This window comes from Protopterus annectens, chromosome 5.part1 (assembly GCF_019279795.1).
Source record: "Protopterus annectens isolate FY-2018-M chromosome 5.part1, PAN1.0, whole genome shotgun sequence".
In the NCBI taxonomy this organism is placed as follows: Eukaryota; Metazoa; Chordata; order Ceratodontiformes; family Protopteridae; genus Protopterus; species Protopterus annectens.
This window is the reverse complement of record NC_056736.1, coordinates 766400989-766416052: the sequence shown is the minus strand read 5'-3', so window position 1 is coordinate 766416052 and position 15064 is coordinate 766400989.

Genomic DNA, 15064 nt, shown 5'->3' with positions numbered 1-15064 from the left:
CAGGGTTATAGTGCGGTGCCACCCTAAATGACTGTCATCACCACTTGTGGGTTGATATTATCCAACACCCTATCTGTATTGTATGGTCATGCTAGGCACTTGTTCAGAACATGTGAGCATGTCATGAGCTAATGATTACTATAGCGCCCATTCCACACCATTTCCCACAGGTACACTGGCTGTCCTACACTTCCCAGCTTGCTTAAGGTACGACAGCTGTTGTACACATGTAACGCACATATCCTGTGGAACATGGTTGTATATGCAGGCATGTCCAACTGTCACGTACCAGTGCTACTGCCTGTCTATATGAGGGATATGTCGTACATGTGGCAATAGAGCAATTGTCTCGTGTACACATTCAATGCTCACTTCCCAACATACGGCACTACAGCCTGTGGGGAATGCACGTCTGCAGCCGTGCTGGGCCCATAGCTCTCAGGTGTACCTCATTACGGGGAACGTACCTCATTTGGGGTTCTAAAAGGTGCATGTTCCTCAAGGTTCCACACTGGAATGGTCTGTCACACATTCATTGTTGTACATAGTTTACCTGCTAGCCTTGGCTAGATAGATGAGAATCATATTAATTCATTGGAATATCTGTTTTATACGTAAGACCAGCCTATTTTAGCCATCATATGCCCTTCCTAGTTGACGCTGTTAGTAAGCCAGTTGTAAGTGTTCCACGTTTCGCCCATTTGTCACACTGTATGAGGGCTAATGTTCCTCATTTTGGGGACAGGAGGCTGACAGCTATGGCTGGGGGTAATGCTGTCGCCAACCCTGACTGCACCTGACAGTCATTTGGGGATGTGTAACATTCGCAACACACCCCACCCATCACATAGTCTCACATAATCTACACCACTGGCCACACCTACGAGGACAACCTGTGCAGTACGTCTCCATACTCACTGTAGGCGCCAGAGGTAGCCCCCATCATGGAAGACAACATCACCAGCTTATAGCCCACAGACTCATGTGTGCCCACCACATGCAGCCAATAGTGTGTTATAACATTCACAACACACCAGTCATAGCTGACTCTGTAGGGTGTCACACTGCAGTTCCACACAGCAGGCTACACAAGGCGTTAGTAAACACATCTTGCTGTTGGGTAACTGCTTCTGCAACATAACCTATGCACCCATGCCACACCTCACCAGGTACGATATGTCTGTCATTCTCCATGTTAGTGTGACTGCCTTGTGATGCCACTTCACAGACTACGTGTGCAGGGACATGCAATAGCTCACCAGTCTTATAGCCCTGAGGGTGTGGGCCTAGCCCTGGGGAGCATTTTGCATTCGTCCAGACACGATACCACTGTACAATGACCGACTGTGTCACTTCAACAGTTGCCTATGCTCCTATTGTCATTCCACAGGCATGTGGTATCTGTCCGCTATGACTGTCCTGGTCAAACACAATGCTGTGGCACAGATGACTTGCACCTGTCGGCCCTGGAAGTACAGCTCACATGCTAGGCTCTTGCTGCTGCTATACTGCCTGTCCTGCACAGTTTCCAATAACTGTCACCGGCAGGGCAGTAACTGGCATGCGCCTGTCCTGCACAGTTTCCAATAACTGTCACCGGCAGGGTGGTAACTGGCATGCGCAACATGGGGTCATGTGACACATTGCTTGCATCTTCCCCTGTGATGCACGCAGGCAAGGCACACCTTATAATGCACCACTCCAACATCTCTGCAATGACTGGGACCTGCCTGTAGGCTCTGCAGAGCACACCTGCAATGACAGGTTATAGACGGACCATACCTTCCAGGCACATACCTGGACCGGCACACCCACAGCTGAGGGATTCCCATATCCCACTATGTTTTGCACACATCCTGGCAAGTTGCTTAGCACAATGCATCAGAGGGGCTCCACATGCAACTAACTGTGTCCGGGACCGCTATACACATTGTAACAAGCGACAGAGTCAACATCATACCCCACGGGTAACATACCTTCTATGGTGGTATAGTGGACAGTGGGCCTCAGCTACTACTGATGTGTGACTGACACTACCCCACACTTCACTGGGATAGCCACTCATATACCGACACATCCATGAGTCATACCCTCCACTCTGCTGGATCAACACATACACACCACCTCCAAGACCTACATTACCCTTGGCATGAACACTACCACCATGTGACTGGTGTTACACACCTGGGGTTAACCCTCATTGGTGGATTCGAACATATGCTAATCTACCTTGTTAGCCACATCCCGAAACACACCCATCACAGCATACACAGTACATGTGTACTACTACACCTACTACAGACGTCTGCTGACAGCGGTTGTTAACATCATGACACCCATGCAGAGGGACAATGCACATACAAATGCTGACACATACCCCAGTGCACTTAATTAGCATGTACACAACTGCATGGATCATGCTATTCCACACAGAGCCATGATGGTACACACCAGATAACAGACGCCACTCTGGTGGTCATGTTCCACGGACATATGATATACAACAACAGGTGTAGGCTGTTGCACAGTGGTGTATATTCCCATGTGTGGGGTGGCTCACTGGTCAGCTGTGGTGGGGCCACAGGGTCCCTCATCACATACTCCAAGACTAGCAACGTAAACATGACTGCCACACATTCCGGGGTGTACCACCAGGCATTATGGTGGTATGTCAGTATTCGATGGCAACACCCACATCTGCTGTCACATACAACAGCCACTCAGGAACATTGCAGACCCAGGTATTGTTGGCAACATGCTGGAGGATGGATTCAATGCTGACAGTACACCCTCTCTCTCACTACAGGGCCGCAATCCATACATGAACATTGTGGTGTCCCTGTGGTCACACATACACAGTACTGACCTACACTCTATGTGTCCTGGAACACTGGCCCCATGTCACCTTCCAACGTCCCAGGCTGTGATGTCCACCAACCTCTGAATTACTTGTCTCCCCACTAGGCCACCATATTCAGTAATAGCCTTGTTTCAGACATTGTAGACCCTGAATGGCACACAACAGCATTTATCACACTACACACAGGTGGCACCGCATTGCACGAGTGGGACTATAGTCCTACACACCTGCTGGACTGTTCTGCGTGGCTATGGGGCACATCGTCAAGGACGTCATTCTCAGAGACATTGTTGGTCTCCCGTCCTCTGCTGCCACCCGGATTGGGCTTGTTAAGGCCAGAGCATGGCCCCTACACATGGTGGACTCCTTTCATACAGTTACCTGGGCAGTTGCTGATGGTACGGATGTACACACATCCTACATTGTCCTCTCATTGCCTTTCAGCACCATTCCCCATTCTGGTATTGACAACATACACATCCACCTGCACATCGTACCCTGTGTCTCAGGATGTTATGCTATGTGGCTCATGGACAGGACACACAGTGAGGCCAGCATGCCATAGTACCTACTACATGTCAGGTACTTTGGCATACCACAGTCCTCAGTCATAGGGCCCCTCATGTTAAGTATATGCTTCCCTGCAGAACAGGCTGGCACAGGGGACTTTCCCTGCCTAGCTTTAGAACCCCTACATACCAAGCGCCATGATTGCTCCACCAGCTGATACTGACTCCAACCATACGGGTGTCACTGTGACAGATACATAATATGACTATCATGGCATCAAGCTGCATGACACAAGGTGCATGCACATCACCTTTGCATTACACCATTCACCCACTGACTATCACATGGATGGTAGTCCCCTACATACATATCACATTGTACATGTTTGCAGTACACACATATGTCACACCCACTCTTGTGGTTACCGTACTGCCACTGTGGCATGGATATCCTCCTACGTGGCTACACCTATCTGTACTGGGTGTGTAACTGGTACATAGGCACCCATTGTACCTCTGAACTCAAGACATCTACACACATTCAAGGGTACACCACCCCATTTAGGGTGTACCTTACACAACAGCTACAGCTTTACATGCCACAACATTAACACGCCATGACGTTTACTGAGCTCCGACAGTTTAAATATGCAGCTGCACTACGGACACCACATCTGTACACATTTGCATACTACATACTCAGGGGTGACCTCTGCTGATCAGACAGGGCCCATGTCCACAACATTATTGATGGATATACTCCTCATACGCAACATAAGCAGAGGCCACTGTGAGCAACATGCTCATGGATATGTGCACACACGCCACAATGAGTGGGATGTGCTTCTGGGTTACATTCCCAAACAGGACACTCACCATGCTGTGGAACATAAGTCCTCTGTACATCACGCAGGGACACTCAGTAGCACTGTTCATGTGATACCTCCCTTCGTGGTTGGGAGACACATGTAGGCCTGGGATCACTGCAGTGGCTATACTGTGCAGTGGTGCAGGTGACACCGGGCTCTGCTCTTCACAGGACACTACCCTGGAGAGGTGCCACTAGTGTGAACACTGTAGTTTTGCTTACACATGGACTTGACAGACTGCATAGTACCCCACTATTACATGTCCTTTGTGCATGGTTACTTGGTAGCCCTTCCATTTAGATTAGCTATCATGCTATTACTATGTCCCATACCTACAGGCCATATGTATCCTGTTATTGTACATACCAATAGACGATACCTGTGGTATGCATGATATGCCTGTTATGCTGTGTAGAATAGCTGTCATATCTACCTATAATACTATACATTACACATATTTCACATAGTATCCCATAATGCAAAGCATACTTGCTCAGCGGGACCACCTTACATATGTCATTAACGTTATTTACCCATACACATGCGTGCTGTGACAGTATATGAACATATACTATCCCCTGCTATGCACGTCCTTGTTGGACATACCCTACCACTGACGGTGGGTTGTATGGCATTGTTCTGTTTAATGGCCTCATGTAGCATCCCTTCTGGTGTCTGTGCTGTGTACCTTGTGTCCCACTGCTGGACGCACAGATTCTACAAGCGTTAGTATGCTCAGCAAGACATCACTACATCAATACCTTTCCCCACTTTATGCATTGCGGACACGTTTAATTAATGCAAACCAGGCTATACATACAGTAAAACTAATTAATACAGATCATGCTATACATAACATATCGGACGTTCTACATACCTTGTTGTCATTACGGCATTTCGTTTCTATCTCTCTCACAGTGTTTCAACTGTTTTTCGGTATGAGCATACAGTTTGAATGTCTGGCAAGTCATCCTTATATACGTCGATACCTGAAACATGTGGATTCTTCCCGCCAATTGGTGTTCCTGAGTGACTAATTACTTGCATATCAGCTGTGCAGCTACTCCATTCGCCAATTACGCGGCGACAGTGGGGTATAATTGGATTCTCCACTTGGGCATTGCCTATTTGCCCTACCTTCGGGGAGACGGTCTGTATTGTGTTTTGTTATGAGTAACTGCAACTGCTATGCATGGAGACATGTATAGTTTGGATTCATGTCCCTCTTGGATTGTGCGTGACAGGTAGAGTATTTGGTTCAACATGTGGGTGTACCTGTCATCCCAACGTCTGTTAATGGAGTATTGCAATCAATACCTGTAACATGGCTGTTTGTTCCATTATACAACGCCTGCAGTTTTGCATGTCGCCTTTAATTGTGTCTCTCACGGTATGTTGAGGGTTCTGCAGATGTAATTGACTGACTGGATGTTTGTGCTGCTATTACAGTTTGTATTGCTTTAGTTTCTAGTGTGGGGGATGTTGGTGGTTGTACGTAACATATACGGTTTGTGGGCCTTGCATTTCTACATAATCCGTATATATGTGTGTGGGCTCCGTCCCTGATTAGAGAGCTAACAGTTAGTAGACTTATGTTAAGGATTGTACGTTGGGCCATTGTTAATTGGTTTCTATATCGTCTGCAGGTGAGCTTGCTACTTGTATACCTCCGTAATTGCAGCGATATATCAGGGGATATGTGTAGGTGACAGCTATCCCTTGTATTTCTGTCCCAGATATTTGCAGTCATTGTGGTTGTGTTGTTAAAAGAGCCTGTTTGCCATGGGTTGCCACCTTATCATATGGTCATTGTTGGACACTTGCGGGACACAAAGCAGTGTTTACAGGCCAACACGTAGCCACGGTCAGTGCACAGGCAGCATATACTTTTATCCTCACTACATACCTATTGTTGTGACTTTGGATACTTATCATATTGCATGTAACATTTAGGTTTCTTACATACAGGCATAACTATTAAATACGACTGTTACATTATATATGAGACACATCTATGTCCTACCATCTCGGACATTTTCCCTTTGTACTGTTTTATGTCAGGACACACCTGCCCAGGGTGGGGATGTCCCTCCTACTGTGGTACAGGTAGTAACCGTATGCCTACGGCTAGCTATACCCACATCTACCATACTGGTCTGCCTCTGACTTGACACCAACATACACATGTTGCGGACACACACACACATTACAGTCACACAGAAATGCACACGGCACCCTCAACGCACACTTACACAGACTACGGCACTCACAGACACAGTTGAACACAGTACCTACGTGGACCGCAACACCGTCAGCGGTGACTAACCGTCCCTTCATATCATCATACTATTACTCGCAGATGTACTGTTCTGGTACTGTGTTCTATCGGTCTTTCAGCCTCGTGGTTACGCATGTCGGTATGTTACACATTCCATGGTTGGCGGTATCCTATTTATTTGTACCTCCAAGATGTTATGAATGTTGTTGAATTATTTATCATATTTGCAGATATCGCTGAATCCATCTATATCACCATATATCCCTCTATTGCCCTTTCTATCTGTATTATATATATGCATATGTGTACATATATATATATATATATCTATATATATATATATATATATATATATATATATATATATATATGGCGGGGAACGTGACAGGCACACAGCACCACCATATGCTGTAAGACTCATGTACTGTTCAGGTGTTGGCATTCCGTGTTGCACTGGCTGTTGTGTTTACAATGTTTGAGGGCTGCCTATGTAGGAGTCACACATTGGGCCATCTATACATTACAGTTTACAGGTGGTCATGTTTGTGTGCCATCCATTTTACTGTGTGTGCAGGTGAAAAGGTGTCAGTCCGTAGCGGCCTACACGGTCAGTGTATGTGCTATACGTTCCCTCTTTGCCAAGGCGTAGGCATATTGGGCATGCCTCCGTCTGCCTACTGGGGCTGGCACAGTGTGTTCATGGTCTGAATCCCTCTGTGCCTGTACTGGCCTTGGCAATTGCGGTGGGCTATGAGGGCCTTCACCATTTTGTCCCTGCTGCAGCTGCTTCCGCAGGATCATATTATGTAGCATGGCACATACTATGACGATGTGGGCACATGTGCCTGGAGAGTACTGCAAGGCTCCACCAGATGTATCCAAGCACCGGAACCGTGATTTCAGCATCCCGAACACGCTCTATGATGATTCTGGTTTGTGCGTGTGCCTCATTATGGCGTTCTTGCATGGATGTGTGTGCATTTCTGATGGGAGTCATCATCCACGGCTCCAGTGCATAGCCAGCATCCCCCACGAGATGGCCATGTGGGATGTCCCCCCTAACAAATACCTGATACAGCTGTAAGGCATGCCAGATATGGGAGTCATGGTAGCTTCCAGGGCTGCCAGCACACACATCCATGATAATGCCCTGGGCATTGCACACGACCTGGCAGTTGATGGAGTGGAATCCCTTGTGGTTTATGTAGCGCATACCCTGCTCACCGGGTGGTGACTTGATTTGTATGTGCGTTCAGTCTATCGCACCCAGTACCTCCGGGTATTGTGCCACACAGTGGAAGTGACGCATATTGCTGGCCAACTCCTCCTGAGTTCTGGGGAAGTATATCTGCTCATTGGCATGTGGTAACATGGCATCCAGGAACTGGTGTAGTACCCTGGATGCTGATGACTGTGAGATACCCATTATATCTCCAGTTGGCCTTTGAAAGGTACCTGTGGCCAGTATTCACAGGCTTACACATACCTTCGTGTCCACTGGTATGGGTTCCCTTCTGTTGTTTCTGGTTCTCAGGCGTGGCTGGCACAGCTCCACTATTTGCTGTAAGATGTCCCTGTCCACCCTGTAACGCTCTACTATCTCCAGGTCATGTAGCCCCTGGTAGGTTACCCTTGGTCTGAACACTCTCCTTCTCCTCCGAGGCCTGCGGTGGTTGTCGGCATCATCCTCCACAACACTGTCAGTCTCTAACACATGCTGATGAATCACAGCTATGGCATCTCCCAACATGTACATTTTAAAAGTCTCCCGTGTGTTTACACCTATGGTGCGGTGTTTGGGAATACACAGGTGTGTGTTGGGTGCTTACACACTTTATACTATTGTGCTGTGAACACTGATGATGTCATAGGGTGTGTATGTACGTTCGTAGCTACAGGTTATGTTATGTGTTTTACTGCCAGAACTACTATTGTGGTGCCTTTGGTGTTGAATTACATTTGCCTGCCGTGGATTACCTCTTGACCTTCCCTTTACATTTCTGCGCATTGCACCTACCATTTTCTGGCGTGCATCCTGCAGTCTACTTTCATTTGTGCTTTCCTGGACCTGGCATATCTTGCGTTATGTGTACTACTGCCGGTCTGCTGTCAGTTTGCTTTGCTCTGCTGTGTCAGGTCTCCTATCTTTACAATCCAATACCTCCCCTCCTTTCTTTGCATTCACATGCCTCCCTATCCTGTTTTGCAGGTTTCTGCAAGCGGACTTGTCAGCTGCCGTCGATTGGCCTTCGTGGGTTGATTGGTGTTGATTGCTCATTAGTACTCCAATTACCCTACTTCCGCATTTCCTTTTCTTCCCCTGACCTTCCTGTTTCTGCTATCGTTTTGCGGCGTGCATCCGATTACTGGGTTTGGGCGTTTTCATCCTCGTACACATGCGCTTTTGGCCACCATGTGTGCTCTCAGCTAAACGATTCCTCCCCACCCTATCCTGCAGCTTTGCTTAGCGGACAGGCCAGATTTGCAATGCTCCAATGTGCTTAGTGCTACAGTGGCACACCCCTCTGCTGATGTCATGTATCTCCTCTGAGCCACTCCTCGGTGTTATACCGCTGCACCGTATGGTACAACCTTCCTCTGGCGGGACATTTGCGATTCAGTATTATCTGCCTCATTTGCATGGCATTGACTACTAATTCATAGTTACCGCGCCAAACACTATCGCAAGCCCTTAGCAACCCTTGCACCTTGGTTGTGGTGTTCCATGCCTACCATTGTGTGTTATGCTGTAAACCTGATTTCTATTATGTTGCAATTTTATGACATTTTTATATTATTTTTTTATGTTACAGCTTCCGCACACATGCCCTGCGGTTCTGCTGTGCGTTACTGTAGACATGACATTAAATGTTGTTATTTACGTGTTGTGCATCTTTTCTTATGCCATTGGCTGTGTATTTCGCCATTGGCATATGCTCACGTTGTGATACCTTGGTCTGGCCCTCTTCCATAGCTCCGATGTTATGTTTGGGAAAATGTAAACCGTGTTTTTGGTTTACATTTCCGTGAGCTTCTCTACACCTGCACCACTTCATGAATTGCTATATGCCTTCATTTGCATGGTGCAACACTGCACATGGGGTGATTTGCATACCTACGCCGGGGCTGCACAGATCTGGCGTCGCCCGGTAGTGCGTGGAATTAGATCGCACCTGAATTGCTCGGCGGCCATATTTGGCGTTATAACGCCTACGCTATGCGTGCGCCTGGTGCAAGCTTCATGAATCCCGGGGAATATTTAGTCATAACACATAGTTTCTTAATTCATACAAATATTTCAAGTATTAAGAATTGAATGAGCATATCTTGAATATGATAGTTAATATATAAATAAATGTAATGGATAATTAATTATGTACAAAAACTCACTAAAGCTTGAATACCTGGACCCATATCTACCAAAACTAAATAACACTGAGATGCTATTTTCTGGACTAGAGCTAAACTCCAACAAATTCGTAATTATGATAGCAATTTACATTCCCCCCAACAATGACCCTACCTTAATATAAGACTTCCTTCTCTGGACATCAACTACTTTTTCACAAGAAATCATTGTTATGAGGGATTTCAATTTAGACTGGTCAACCTGCATCAGAAAATCCCACAAATTTCATAAATTTACCTGGATTCTCCCCGTTAATCAATTCTATAACTCAAGTAGGTAAATAAAACAGACATTCAGTGTTAGATTGGACCTTATCCAACAAACCATCTCTTCATAGACAGTTAGGATGCCTCCCAGACAGCCTAAGCAACCACCTACCCACATACTTGCTCTGACAAAATACACACTCTCCCCAAACTGCCATATTTAGGCAAATACATAACAAAAATGCTTCTCTTCTCAAAACTTCATATTGCCATTAAAACAGTGTGACTGGCCCCTGCTATCATCTCTCCCACTAGTCACTGCAGTATCATACTTTATACTAAATAGCCAAGCCCCTTAGAACCAGAAGAACAAAAGCAAACTATGTCCCTGGCTAACCAAGGAAATGAAACATCTACTCAGAGCCAGAGACAAAGTTTGGGCACAATATCAGTCCAATAAAATCCAGCTACAGTAAACTATTACCAGCAACTAAGAAATAGATAAAAAACAAATAAAATGAGAAAAGTATTATTTAACAGGACACTCACCATGCTGTGGAACATAAGTCCTCTGTACATCACGCAGGGACACTCAGTAGCACTGTTCATGTGATACCTCCCTTCGTGGTTGGGAGACACATGTAGGCCTGGGATCACTGCAGTGGCTATACTGTGCAGTGGTGCAGGTGACACCGGCTCTGCTCTTCACAGGACACTACCCTGAGAGGTGCCACTAGTGTGAACACTGTAGTTTTGCTTACACATGGACTTGACAGACTGCATAGTACCCCACTATTACATGTCCTTTGTGCATGGTTACTTGGTAGCCCTTCCATTTAGATTAGCTATCATGCTATTACTATGTCCCATACCTACAGGCCATATGTATCCTGTTATTGTACATACCAATAGACGATACCTGTGGTATGCATGATATGCCTGTTATGCTGTGTAGAATAGCTGTCATATCTACCTATAATACTATACATTACACATATTTCACATAGTATCCCATAATGCAAAGCATACTTGCTCAGCGGGACCACCTTACATATGTCATTAACGTTATTTACCCATACACATGCGTGCTGTGACAGTATATGAACATATACTATCCCCTGCTATGGCACGTCCTTGTTGGACATACCCTACCACTGACGGTGGGTTGTATGGCATTGTTCTGTTTAATGGCCTCATGTAGCATCCCTTCTGGTGTCTGTGCTGTGTACCTTGTGTCCCACTGCTGGACGCACAGATTCTACAAGCGTTAGTATGCTCAGCAAGACATCACTACATCAATACCTTTCCCCACTTTATGCATTGCGGACACGTTTAATTAATGCAAACCAGGCTATACATACAGTAAAACTAATTAATACAGATCATGCTATACATAACATATCGGACGTTCTACATACCTTGTTGTCATTACGGCATTTCGCTTTCTATCTCTCTCACAGTGTTTCAACTGTTTTTCGGTATGAGCATACAGTTTGAATGTCTGGCAAGTCATCCTTATATACGTCGATACCTGAAACATGTGGATTCTTCCCGCCAATTGGTGTTCCTGAGTGACTAATTACTTGCATATCAGCTGTGCAGCTACTCCATTCGCCAATTACGCCGCGACAGTGGGGTATAATTGATTCTCCACTTGGGCATTGCCTATTTGCCCTACCTTCGGGGAGACGGTCTGTATTGTGTTTTGTTATGAGTAACTGCAACTGCTATGCATGGAGACATGTATAGTTTGGATTCATGTCCCTCTTGGATTGTGCGTGACAGGTAGAGTATTTGGTTCAACATGTGGGTGTACCTGTCATCCCAACGTCTGTTAATGGAGTATTGCAATCAATACCTGTAACATGGCTGTTTGTTCCATTATACAACGCCTGCAGTTTTGCATGTCGCCTTTAATTGTGTCTCTCACACGGTATGTTGAGGGTTCTGCAGATGTAATTGACTGACTGGATGTTTGTGCTGCTATTACAGTTTGTATTGCTTTAGTTTCTAGTGTGGGGATGTTGGTGGTTACGTAACATATACGGTTTGTGGGCCTTGCATTTCTACATAATCCGTATATATGTGTGTGGGCTTCGTCCCTGATTAGAGAGCTAACAGTTAGTAGACTTATGTTACGGGATTGTACGTTGGGCCATTGTTAATTGGTTTCTATATCGCCTGCAGGTGAGCTTGCTACTTGTATACCTCCGTAATTGCAGCGATATATCAGGGGATATGTGTAGGTGACAGCTATCCCTTGTATTTCTGTCCCAGATATTTGCAGTCATTGTGGTTGTGTTGTTAAAAGAGCCTGTTTGCCATGGGTTGCCACCTTATCATATGGTCATTGTTGGACACTTCGGGACACAAAGCAGTGTTTACAGGCCAACACGTAGCCACGGTCAGTGCACAGGCAGCATATACTTTTATCCTCACTACATACCTATTGTTGTGACTTTGGATACTTATCATATTGCATGTAACATTTAGGTTTCTTACATACAGGCATAACTATTAAATACGACTGTTACATTATATATGAGACACATCTATGTCCTACCATCTCGGACATTTTCCCTTTGTACTGTTTTATGTCAGGACACACCTGCCCAGGGTGGGGATGTCCCTCCTACTGTGGTACAGGTAGTAACCGTATGCCTACGGCTAGCTATACCCACATCTACCATACTGGTCTGCCTCTGACTTGACACCAACATACACATGTTGCGGACACACACACACATTACAGTCACACAGAAATGCACACGGCACCCTCAACGCACACTTACACAGACTACGGCACTCACAGACACAGTTGAACACAGTACCTACGTGGACCGCAACACCGTCAGCGGTGACTAACCGTCCCTTCATATCATCATACTATTACTCGCAGATGTACTGTTCTGGTACTGTGTTCTATCGGTCTTTCAGCCTCGTGGTTACGCATGTCGGTATGTTACACATTCCATGGTTGGCGGTATCCTATTTATTTGTACCTCCAAGATGTTATGAATGTTGTTGAATTATTTATCATATTTGCAGATATCGCTGAATCCATCTATATCACCATATATCCCTCTATTGCCCTTTCTATCTGTATTATATATATGCATATGTGTACATATATATATATATATATCTATATATATCTATATATATATATATATATATATATATATATATATGGCGGGGAACGTGACAGGCACACAGCACCACCATATGCTGTAAGACTCATGTACTGTTCAGGTGTTGGCATTCCGTGTTGCACTGGCTGTTGTGTTTACAATGTTTGAGGGCTGCCTATGTAGGAGTCACACATTGGGCCATCTATACATTACAGTTTACAGGTGGTCATGTTTGTGTGCCATCCATTTTACTGTGTGTGCAGGTGAAAAGGTGTCAGTCCGTAGCGGCCTACACGGTCAGTGTATGTGCTATACGTTCCCTCTTTGCCAAGGCGTAGGCATATTGGGCATGCCTCCGCCTGCCTACTGGGGCTGGCACAGTGTGTTCATGGTCTGAATCCCTCTGTGCCTGTACTGGCCTTGGCAATTGCGGTGGGCTATGAGGGCCTTCACCATTTTGTCCCTGCTGCAGCTGCTTCCGCAGGATCATATTATGTAGCATGGCACATACTATGACGATGTGGGCACATGTGCCTGGAGAGTACTGCAAGGCTCCACCAGATGTATCCAAGCACCGGAACCGTGATTTCAGCATCCCGAACACACGCTCTATGATGATTCTGGTTTGTGCGTGTGCCTCATTATGGCGTTCTTGCATGGATGTGTGTGCATTTCTGATGGGAGTCATCATCCACGGCTCCAGTGCATAGCCAGCATCCCCCACGAGATGGCCATGTGGGATGTCCCCCCTAACAAATACCTGATACAGCTGTAAGGCATGCCAGATATGGGAGTCATGGTAGCTTCCAGGGCTGCCAGCACACACATCCATGATAATGCCCTGGGCATTGCACACGACCTGGCAGTTGATGGAGTGGAATCCCTTGTGGTTTATGTAGCGCATACCCTGCTCACCGGGTGGTGACTTGATTTGTATGTGCGTTCAGTCTATCGCACCCAGTACCTCCGGGTATTGTGCCACACAGTGGAAGTGACGATATTGCTGGCCAACTCCTCCTGAGTTCTGGGAAGTATATCTGCTCATTGGCATGTGGTAACATGGCATCCAGGAACTGGTGTAGTACCCTGGATGCTGATGACTGTGAGATACCCATTATATCTCCAGTTGGCCTTTGAAAGGTACCTGTGGCCAGTATTCGCAGGCTTACACATACCTTCGCGGTCCACTGGTATGGGTTCCCCTCTGTTGTTTCTGGTTCTCAGGCGTGGCGGCACAGCTCCACTATTTGCTGTAAGATGTCCCTGTCCACCCTGTAACGCTCTACTATCTCCAGGTCATGTAGCCCCTGGTAGGTTACCCTTGGTCTGAACACTCTCCTTCTCCTCCGAGGCCTGCGGTGGTTGTCGGCATCATCCTCCACAACACTGTCAGTCTCTAACACATGCTGATGAATCACAGCTATGGCAGCTCCCAACATGTACATTTTAAAAGTTCCCCGTGTGTTTACACCTATGGTGCGGTGTTTGGGAATACACAGGTGTGTGTTGGGTGCTTACACACTTTATACTATTGTGCTGTGAACACTGATGATGTCATAGGGTGTGTATGTACGTTCGTAGCTACAGGTTATGTTATGTGTTTTACTGCCAGAACTACTATTGTGGTGCCTTTGGTGTTGAATTACATTTGCCTGCCGTGGATTACCTCTTGACCTTCCCTTTACATTTCTGCGCATTGCACCTACCATTTTCTGGCGTGCATCCTGCAGTCTACTTTCATTTGTGCTTTCCTGGACCTGGCATATCTTGCGTTATGTGTACTACTGCCGGTCTGCTGTCAG